This window comes from Betta splendens, chromosome 19 (assembly GCF_900634795.4).
Source record: "Betta splendens chromosome 19, fBetSpl5.4, whole genome shotgun sequence".
In the NCBI taxonomy this organism is placed as follows: domain Eukaryota; kingdom Metazoa; phylum Chordata; class Actinopteri; order Anabantiformes; family Osphronemidae; genus Betta; species Betta splendens.
The window spans coordinates 16,343,562-16,354,856 of record NC_040898.2 but is presented as its reverse complement, the minus strand read 5'-3'; the positions used below and the strand labels follow the sequence as shown (position 1 = coordinate 16,354,856).

Genomic DNA, 11,295 nt, shown 5'->3' with positions numbered 1-11,295 from the left:
AGATTACAATGTGTTTTTCTGCTGAGGATAGAAAACAGACAGAACCATTAATTAGGTTTTATTAAAAAGCTCTGAGCAGACACAAAAGCACAAACAGGATTTGATTAAGATAAATCACCGATAACCTCAAACCTCATTATGACACAGGCTTTTATTTATTTCTCTTTCACGCTGACTTGATTCAGTTTTTTGTCTCAGACATTTTAATTCTGATTAAAGATGCTTTCTGACATATTTTATCCAAAACCCTCAACACATGCACACTTGTAACAGTCAAACATCATGAAGCGCCTTCATCCTGACACGTGTCCAGACAAAGACAAAGACCAAGATTTCATCAGCTGCTTTGTAGAGTTGTTTCTGGCTGATATAAGATCAGCTGATTCCTCAGCAAACAGCTCCACCACTGAAACCAGCGGGTTAACTAGGCCACAGCAGGTTCCCTGTCAGTTGGTCTACAGTATGTTGTGTTGGTGTTGGTCTCCTGCCTGTGCAGTGAGTTTCTGTTATAGTTCAGTTGTCTAATCTGTTTAGAGCCTCTTTAGTCCTGAGGCGCTGTCAGTAGTGTTGTTGTCAAACACTGAAAACAAGACGGATCCTTAACTTTAGATGAAGAGTAGTAACTGTTCTGGAGCTTCTGAACAGAAACCACAGCTTCCTCATCAGCTGTTTATGATGAACCATTGAAGGCCTGTGACTGTGCTCAGAATTTGGGTTGTTCAGTAAATCTGTTGGCTTTTAGTGAGTCTCTATAATCCCAAACTCACACTCTCTCTTCTTCTGTCACAGAATAACATGTGCTTCTTTTTCCAGGCCTTCACACACTCTGAGCTCAGGCGGTCTCCCTGAGGACCTGATTGAGAGCAGGGAGCTCTGGTTGCCGTGGTAGCAGCAGCTCCCCTCCTCCATCAACACTCTTTTCCCTTTTTCACTTGTTCCTGTCTCGCCTTTTTCATCCTCTCTCACCCTCAGCTTTGACTCCAAAGCTTGTGTGTCTGTGTGTGTGGAAGATCTGGTTTATACAGGATGTTTAGGAAGTTATCAGCAGTAAAAATCCTGAATTAATTTGGACGTAATCTATTTTTCTACTTAAAAGTAGATCAGGTTGTATTTTTTCTCTCAGTTTTGTTGCAGCTCATTGTGTCAGACTGATGCTCTCCATTACTGTTGATCAATACATGGCAATACAATACTATTGATTGACCTGGTAGTGATCAGGAGCATGGACACACAGGATGTGGGTGTGTGTGCGTGTATGCGCGTGTGTGTCCTGTTAGCCACCTGTTTTATTGTTAGTGATTAACTAAATCATTTAGACTTAATGTGCAGAAGACACAATATTTTTCTTTCTTTTCTCTTATGTTTCAGAAAACAGAAATTCTACATATAATCATCATATGAGACATAACTTTACAACTATGGTTTAAACTGCACTCTCCACAAAGACTTCACTTTTACTGGTAGAAATGGTACAATTAAATCGCGTGGATAAAACTGGTGTGGGCTCATCAATCACAGTGACTGTTGCTGGCTGTAAACTCTGGGGGGGCGTGTCCCCAGAGCGTGTCCATGTTTGTTGATTAAACTAAAACAAGTCAAACAAAAAGACAAAACAAACTAATTACCTGCAAACAAACCCAATCGGTCGAGACACTAACGAGGCTTAACGAGGTCACCCATGTTTACTCAGCACAAAGGCTGTGTGTGTGTGTGTGTGTGTGTGTGTGTGTGTGTGTGTGTGTGTGTGTGTGTGTGTGTGTGTGTGTGTGTGTGTGTGTTGTTATGTAGAGAGAAGAAGCTTAAATACAGTAGACACAAAGTTAACGACATGCAGCAGGTCAGTGGGTAGAAGGTAGAAATCAGCTTCAGACTTGGGAGCAGCTCTGACCAGGTTCTGTTCGAAAGACGTCTGCCTCCAGAGTCTGAAGGAGCTGGTTAACCCTGAGTCACAGCTAAGGAGATGGAAATGAAGCAAAGCAATGAGACTTTAAACAGAGACATCTGTAGGAAAACTGGAAAAAGACAAAATGATAGAGGAGGAAGGAGAAGAGAGGAAAGAGTCCAGTCGCACAGCGGTTATTAATAACAACAACTGGATTTACTGCACACACTGTGTCTGTGTGTAACTGAGTTACATGGTGCCTAAATATGATCCATGTATGTTGTCACAGTGACAATTGAGTGATTATCATCAGGTTTTTCTAATATCAGACGAGCACTCAGAGTTCAGGTTAATCTAATGGACACAAATCAGAGTCGCTCAGTCGACGGATGAGAAATGAAACAAAAAACAGGAAACAAAGAAAGTGAAACAACCCAAACGAAACAAGCCCCATCCTGTTCAAGGCAGCGTTGGTTGGGCCTGATGGTGGCGCTGTCATCACATGTCATTCTGTGGAGAAATTATTGTCTGGCACCAGCTGAAGCCGATTAGTACAGAGCAGTAAACGTCACCACTGCCTCAAAGCGGACTGATCGTCCAGCAGACATGAGGCCCAGGACGGCGCATGATTGTGCCACTGTTTTCAGGAAAAGATGTGTGAAGACGACAGACAAACATGGTCACATCACGTCGGTTTTAGATGCTGCGGTGCTGAAATGGCAAAGCCTTGAAGTCTTTCAGCATCACAGACATGAGGATGAGGTGGGACGTTCCACATCCTGGTGCTGGATTGGTTAAATCCTGTCTAGTTACATATACCACGAAGATTCATTCCGTGTTGTAATTAAACACTGATCCTTGATTAACTTATTCACACTCACTTGAGATGAGACGAGACGAGACGAGACGAGACGAGACAAGACTTTATCAATCCCAGGATGGGGGGAGGATTGTTGTCATGCTTCAGTAGCAGATTGAAGCAAGCTGAACTAAGCTACTGTGGAGGTTGGTCCTGGTCCAGAGCAGGTTAACGTTCAGCATCATCTCTGAGTTCAACTGTCTGTTCTATCACAAAGTAATGTTTTCTGCAGATATGCTGTTTGACCTGCTGCAGGTTCTTCTTGTCAGACATCTACAGCTTTTAATGGTTGCTACGATGATTTGCATCATATGATTATTTTGCCTATTAATTATTTGTGACTTCAGTCAATGCTCTTCTGTTACCAGACAATGCCCTAGTGCTGCTCAACACTGTATAACTATGCTGCACTATTCTAAACAAGCATTCACTATAATAATATGTCGTTCGTAAACGATTCGTTTAATATGAACAAATCTTTTATATGACTCGGGAGGAACGAGTCTTCTTAGTGAACGACTCATTCAGTTCCATGCAGTACCTTCTCTTGCCACATGGCAGCAGCTGCTTAAGCTCAGTCAGCAGGACCGCAAACAAGAATGATTCGTTCACGACTAACTCAACTGAGCGTTCATCGTTTTCGTTCTTGTTCATCAATCATCGCTCACAGCTCAGGCTCTGTGGCGAGCACCAAGTACTACCGATCTTTTGGGACTCGTTCATATGGATCGTTGGTTCATTCACTTGTCACGTGACAGCAGAGCCACCTATGCTCTGTAGCGAGCAGCAAGCGCTCCAGTTTGTTCCTGATTCGTTCATTACAGATCTTTACAGATCATTCAGGTTTTCTAGGTTTTCACATGATTTGAATTGCTTGTGGCATTTTGTGATTATAATTTATCCGCTAAAGCAAACTATGTTGTCTTCTGTATATAGTGTTTGAGAACCGCGACCATTATTACAACGCCCACAGCGCCACCTGCTGTAAAATGAATGAAATGAATGACTCAAAATGATTTGCTCACTTTACTGAGAGTGAATAGTCTGAGTCAGTTAAAATAATCAAACTTCCCATCGCTAATTCACTACACAGTCCAAACTAAAACCAGACGTTCTCTGAAGACCTGAAGAATATTGAAATAATATTGATTGTCACACCACCACCAACCACGATCAACAAAACGTATCAAGCTGAGCAGCTTTTCACATGTATACACAAATATTATGGACTCAGTCTGATAGGATGAAGAGAAAACAAAGGAGAAACACCTGTCCGCCTTTCCAGACAGACAGAAAGGTGTTCCTTCATACTAATTAAACCCCAGCGGGGCTGGACTCGCCTGATCGGCTGGAAAATACGCCAGAGGTAAGACAACAAACACAAACAGCAAACACACATTAAGAGCGATTATCATACAGTACGAGATGGCAGCTTGACCTCTGATCCTGTATGTGTGTGCGTGTGTGTTCTCTGGAGGCTCAGGTGTTTAAAGTGTCATCAGTCAAACTGGTGAATTTACATGGACACACAGAGATTGCAAAATGCGTGTGAGGAGCGCTAAATCTTCTCAGGGGAGTAAAGGAGGTGGGAGGCACTGTGTAGCGTTCAATGAGTCGACCTGCTTCGGCCCTATTTCACTGGAACATTCATTTTTACCAGTCTGACCGGCTCACTAACCTTTAGATTTCACTAACCTCTACGTGAACCCGAGTTCAGCACACAAGTTGAGCAGCTAACTTTAATTTACCAAGGCTGCAGTTTGATGAGGTCATTGAGGATCCGCCATGTTAAAATTAGCGCTACCAGTATCAGTCCTCCAGCCGTCTCCACCTGAACCATTTATATAGATGGTTATATATCTATATATAACCATATATATCTATATATACAATCCTGACAGTTTCAGGCAACACCTTTAAACATGGCCCTGTTCCGAGTAATACATGTCCAGCCTGGACCGATTCACTTCAACTGGTTTCTGTCCAAATTTTTCCGGTTTGAAATAAATAAATAAATAATAAAATCACATCGCATCTCTTCTGGGACATAAGTACAGCTTTAGTTTTCAAGGACTGAACAGCGTAAAGCCAGTTGTTTCTACGTAAATGAGCTAAAATCCTGTTTTCATGTCCTGAACACAACCAGGAAACACGAAAGAACAGACACCAACCAAAACTACACCCACAAGGCTTTGTACTGTATGTTCCACTGTACATACAAACCAGTAGCAGAGAACAGAGACTCTGTGTCTCGTTCCTTCTCGTTCGGGGTGAAATAGAAGATTTCAATTTTTATGAATGAGCTTATTTCGAACATTCATAGAAATGAGTCAAATAGACTAAATGTTTCTGGTCCAGTTGTAGGAAAGCTCCCTTTAGAGCTTCAGACTCATCCTGTTTGCACTTTGATCTTTCTTCCATCACGGAGCTGAAGTTTCCAGGACACAGATAAGTGTTGTAATCTCATAAAGCTGCTCCATCTCTCCACTGATTCTCTCACTTATTATTTTCCTTCCATCTTATAAAACTTTGCAGCCGCTGCTGCTGATAAATAGAAGGTGATGGATGTCGGCTCCTCAGACCCGATGCTACAACATGAAAAAGAGAAAGACTATTATTTCTTATCATCTTCTTAACATTATAAGCAGTGGAGTGTTATCGGGGGAGCAGAGAGGAGGTGCTCTGATAGGCTGTCACCTCCTCTCCTCCGATAGCATCACGCAGAGATGAGAGGGAGTGCCGAGTGAGGGGGGAAGGGGGTGAATGACAGAGATATTACTGCAGGCCAAGATTTGAGAAGTGATTTTCTTCATGACAAATGACCCAGTGAGGAGCCGAGCAGGGAGGAGGTGAGGACAGGAGCCACGCTGACAGCTCAAATTATTGAAGGAGCTATCGGCCAATCTGCAGATGGACAGCAACACGTCTCCAACCAGCCTCCAGCACCTTACTGTTCCAGAACCCGGCAACCGAGAACCAAGTCAGAGCCCCACCTGCCCTGAAAACCAACATTCCACCTGCTTTGGAAACCAAAGTCAAAGCTAAAGTATCACCTCATGCATCTTTGCATTTTTAATATTAGTTTTATTGTCCCATATTTGAAATCCCTGAACACAGCGAGGGCAATAGGGAAGGTAATCTTCCCTATTGTCATCAACAGGTTCACTTTGCTATGGGGTTCATTAACCTGAAAAAACAGGAAGTGAACATTGCACAATTGGTGGGTAATGGTGGGTCACAAGGTCAGAGGGTCAGAGACTTAAGAAAAGCCTTGAAAAATATTATTAGTATTAATTAACACAGAAAGCACTGACATAAATGAATAAAAGATGAGAAAGCTTCCAGGGCAAACAAACACTGTTTCCAGGGTCCAATCAGGGGGTGCGGTCTGGGTCAGGCACAAGTCCAGGTCTAGAAGTGATTGATGAGTGGCTGGAAGTGCCTCAGTGGTCTGACAGTGGTGGAGGGAGTGAAGAGCACAACCAACAAGCTGGAACAGAAATAAAAGGATCACAGAAGGACTTAGAGCTTTAAAATAAAAGCCAAACCCAGTAAGTAAAGATGGAAGTTGTGACAACTCATATGACACTAAAGTTAAAATACTAAATAACTCACAAAAGTTGTAATGCTCCAATAGTTAATCACAGTTTTGAACTATTAGAGACGTAAAATCAAACAAGAGGCCCAGAAACAAATTCAGATCCAAACTGAATCAAACAAAGGCAGCAGATTGGATGAAAATGCATTTTCTGTTCGACAGTAACTGGAAGCAGTTTGAGAAAAAACAACTGGCTCCAGTCTGTACGTATACATCTGATTTGTTTCCATTTACATGCGGAGCACCGGGTTATTACGGCTGTAATTACCGTGCAGGGGCGGCCCGTTGCCGCCTTCATATCTGCCAATAAACCGCCAACCATTTGCCCAGCACCGCCGTGGTGCAAGGAATCATGGGAATGAAATTAACTGCTGATTTGGAGTGTGTGCTGGGCGGCCCGAGCGCTGCTCGGGTTAAATGAAAAGATGACTGTGGCCTGTTTGGCGGGGCTGTTCATTTGTTAGTGAAAGCTGCGGGTTCGATTCCCCCAGAGGCCGCATCCACGACCAGCAGCATCAGCATCACAGCATCGCCGCGGCGACGGAGAATCAAATATGAAGGTAGATGATGTTCCCCGTGGAAACACAACGTAAATAAACTCTTATGGAAATGTTCGCCTGTAATGTCATTTTGTCACAATCAATTTCCCATTACCCGTCACTGCGGCAACGCATGCCATAATTTACCACACGCACACACACCCTGCAGAGAGTGAAATTCAGTTTGAACTGACAAGATGGAAAAATAAAAGAAACCAGGAGGGAAAAACAAGAAATGGAGGTTACAGGAGGAGAGGAGAGGAGAGGAGAGGAGAGGAGACGTTTTTGACCTTTAACAGGACGTTTAATTCACACAAAAATATTTACAAAAACAAAACAACCAAAAAAATAAATAAAAGAAACAACAAATACAGCAGTAATAATAATAAAACATATAAATTCACTTAGTCAGTCAGAAATTCAGAACAAGAAGGTCTTGAAACACTGAACACAAAACTCCATTACTGTATATCCCCAAACCAAAACAAAGCTCTCGAGGTCTGACACTAGTTTATAATAACCAAATTCGACCTTCACACGTGCCGTCACCAACTTCCTGAACAGGAGCTCAGCGATACAACCAGTCCCTTTCATTTCATTTCTCCTTGTGAGCCAAATACTCATCTTTGCCTGACCAATGAGCAAGTTGACCAAGCATGTGTGTTTACCTTGTGATGCGCTGTAAACAGGTCCAAAGATAAAACCTTTATTATCCAGGACCTGCTCAATTCCCACAACCCACTGCTGCAGCAGAGAGAGTAGAGGCCTCAGTCCAGGACAACCGAGCCAAAGATGCTGCAGGTCCTCCTGAGCGCTCACCCTCCTATCAAAACGTGCCACATGTCTGTTTGTAGCCACGGCCCCATGTATAATCCTCCACTGTAGATCTGCAGTACGCTTCTCTACAGGAGGCTTATACAGGGATCTCCAACTGACCCTGGGGGAGGACCCTGGTGGCAACACACCCGACCACTTCGACTCTGGCACACCATCTAGGGAGGGTTTGTTAAGTACCTTCATAGTCACCAGGTAAAGATCTTTTCTTGGCGTTGATGCAAAGTCTGTTAGTTCTGGTGTCTTCAATGATAGCAGGACTCCATCCTCTTTTCCCTGCTCCTCCACAGCAGCTCGAATGGCCAATGAGGGGAAAGCAGGCCCCATCAAGGCCGGCAGGTCCCCAACTGATGTTACTCCCAAGGCCTCTCTGGAAGGCCCAGGTAGACCTGCCCTCACTTCCTCAATCAGTCTCTCTAAAAAATGCACTGACTTGATCCCAGTTTTGTCAGACAGTGTGTGAAATTTCCAGCTCCCTGCTGATGTTAATCCTGCCATCCTTGTCAGCCCAGCACTTATTAGCAGCCCTCGCACGCTAGCAGATGAAAAACTTTTGCACTGCACCAAGGGATTGAAGAGGAGAGGTTCCTCCAAGGCACTCCCATAAAAGCAGGAACAGTCCCTGTTCACTGCTAACACAGTGCTCCATGCATGCAGAACAGACTGAAAAAAAGATGAGGTTCGTGACATGTCCATGCTATTCAGATCTAGTAAAAACAGGTGCTTGTCATACCCCAAGTTCATCACCCTGCGGAGGAGCAGTGCCGCAGTTTCTGCCCACACCTGTAGCCTATGATAAAGCAGACGTTGGACACTCTGTAGCCGGAAGGCAATCAAGCGGCTTCTCACGTCGATGAGTCCTTGTCCCCCTTCTGTTAGAGGCAAATACAGCACAGCGCGAGTCCAGTGAGTTCCACCCCAAAAAAAATGTTTATCAGTCTCTTTTGAACCTCCCTCACCAAAGCGTCTGGAAGCTCAACCACGGTAAAACGATGCCAGAGCATAGAAGCGATGAGGTTATTATCCACCAGGACCCTCCCCCTATAAGACAGTTGGGGGTTGATCCAGGTCCATCTAGACAAACGGGCATCGACCTTCTCAATCAGCCCCTCCCAGTTGTTATGCCGAAAGTCACCACTGCCCAAAAACACTCCCAGGCACTTCATCCCCTCCCTGCTGGCAGCATCGGCTGATCAATATTTCTCCAGTCCTGAAGGAAGGAGGAGAAGGAAGGAGGAGACCTTCACTTTTCGCCCAATTCACCTTAGCAGATGCGGCTTCCTCATAGAGAGCTAGTTTGTGCTGCAGAACAGCCCCATCATTTTGCCCTGTTATAAAAACTAAGATGTCACCGGCATATGCTGATACAGAAGCCTTCTGTGAAACCAACCCAGGGATACCAAGTCCCATGAGGCCTTGCCTAAGATTATGTAAGAGAGGCTCAATGGCATAGAGCATAAATCAAGCCAGACATTGGGCATCCCTGCCTGATACCTCTCTGCACTGGGACTGGCCGACTCAGTCCACCCCCCACTTTTAACAGTACAGAAGCTTCACAAAAGTGTCCTAACCCAAGACGTGAAACACTTCCCAAAACCAAAAGCACCCAGCACATTAAAAAGACTGACCCTATCGAACACTTTTTCTTGGTCAAGTGATAAAATCCCAACATTTAATTCCTCCACAGTGGAAAGATCAATGATATCCCTAAGCAAAAATAAATTGTCCATAATTGTGCGTTCCGGGATACAGTATGTTTGGCAACGGTGCACGACAGTGTCAATGTGTTTTTTTCATTCGATTTGAAAGACATTTAGCGACTATCTTGTAATCTGTACAGAGTAATGACACTGGCCTCCAGTTCCTCAGTAACCCAAGGTCTCCTTCCTTCGGTAACAGTGTCAGCACAGCCCATGTAGAACTGCGCGGCAATACCCCAGAATCCAAGGAGCTCATGAACACCTGAAACATGTCCTTCCCCAGCACAGGCCAGAAGCACTTAAAAAACTCAGCAGGAAGTCCATCGATCCCGGCAGAACGACCACTGCCCAGCTGCTGCACTGCTGCACACATCTCGTCAAAGGAGATATCCAAATCCAGAGGAGCCGAACATGCTTCCTCCAACTGGGGCAGTTCCTCCAGGATTTTCCTGACACAGTCCGGGTTACAGCCCTCAGCACTGAAAAGATCAGCATAGAAGTCTATGGCTATGCTTCTCATCGCTGCAGGTTCCGCAGTTATAGTCCCGTCTGGTCGTCTCAGGTGCATCCTCACATTGCCCTCCCGGACTTTCCTCCAAGTTGAAAAAGAAAGCAGTTGGGACATCTATTTCATCAATCGTAGAAAACCTATTTCTAATTAGGGCTCCTTTAGCTTTTGCATGCAAAAACTTGCTTAATGATCCTCTCCTATTGGCTAAGTCTTTGTTGTCCCCTCCAGTACCACCAATAAGGTCTTCCTCTAGTAACCGTATGGCTGCTTCTAACTTCCTTATGAGATTTTTTTCTGTACCTACTGTGTGACTCACATATTGTTGACAAAAAATCCTTATTTGTGTCTTCCCAACTTCCCACCATAGAGCCAGGTTGTCAAAGTCCCCTATTCTCAGCCTCCAGTGACTCCAAAAGTCAGAGAAAGCCTTGCAAAAGGTTTTATCCTGCACTGGCTTTACATTAACACTAGAACTACTGGGATTTCTAAATATACCCATTCCTACTAGAAGGTGGTCAAATGATCTGCTCGGCTAGCTGAGACCCTGAATCATCTGTGAACAGCTGCTTTTGTTAGGTAAAGAGGGCCATCACTGACGCACTCTAGGTGGTGGGTTGCGTGGGCTTGCTGACCCTGCTCCTGCCTGCAAGGCTGCACAGTTCCTATGAGTCTATGAGTGACATCCACTGTTACATTGTTCCACCGCTATGTGCTTGGATTTACAACATGAAAGGATGTGCAATAGGAGCAAAAAGCAATAAGAGACATCAACAATACAATAAGACAGTTTTAGATCCTTCTCAGATGTGGCGAAGTTCTGTTTATTTACTAAAAAAAAAAAACTAGTTCAAATATAGTTTGCACTGTAACGTCACCAAAAATTACAGAAAAGATAACAGTACATCCATCAAATTTTAACACATGTGCAATAAAAAATATAAACAGAAAACGCTTGAGAGCGTTTCCGTTTTATATTCCGTTTACTTCTTTCACCTGTACCACATAAAGTCATTGCAGAGCTACAGCCGTGTTCCTACAAAGTTAACCAGCTGTTTATTTCGTTATTCCCTCTTTCATGTCCGTCTGGTGAATGAAAGTGGGCGTGGCCATCCACGTCCCAGAGCGGTGACACTGGGGGATGGGAAACACGCATCAACACGCAGCACAAAGATCTGCGTTTCTCTGCTGCTACAGCCTCGGCTGCGTTGGGTTGTTAGTCTCCCTTTCACCTCTACCATATGAAATGAAATGTGTTCCTACGAAGTTGATCAGCCGCTTTCAGAATCAGTATCGTGTTTTTCCCCAGCTTTGAACAGGGAAAACATTTTTTATTTACAAAAGAATGTTTGTCAAAGTTATTGTCACCAAAAAT

General features: G+C 44.1%; 1 long non-coding RNA gene across 1 annotated transcript in view; it reads right to left on the bottom strand.

Moving 5' to 3' along the window:
- Positions 1 to 6,104: 6,104 nt before the first annotated feature.
- Positions 6,105 to 11,295, bottom strand: part of LOC114845953 (uncharacterized) — a 33,973-nt gene continuing 28,782 nt past the window's right edge. The window contains exon 6 of the long non-coding RNA XR_003783953.3: positions 6,105 to 6,231. This is a non-coding gene — a long non-coding RNA (uncharacterized LOC114845953). The remainder of the gene's footprint in view (positions 6,232 to 11,295) is intronic.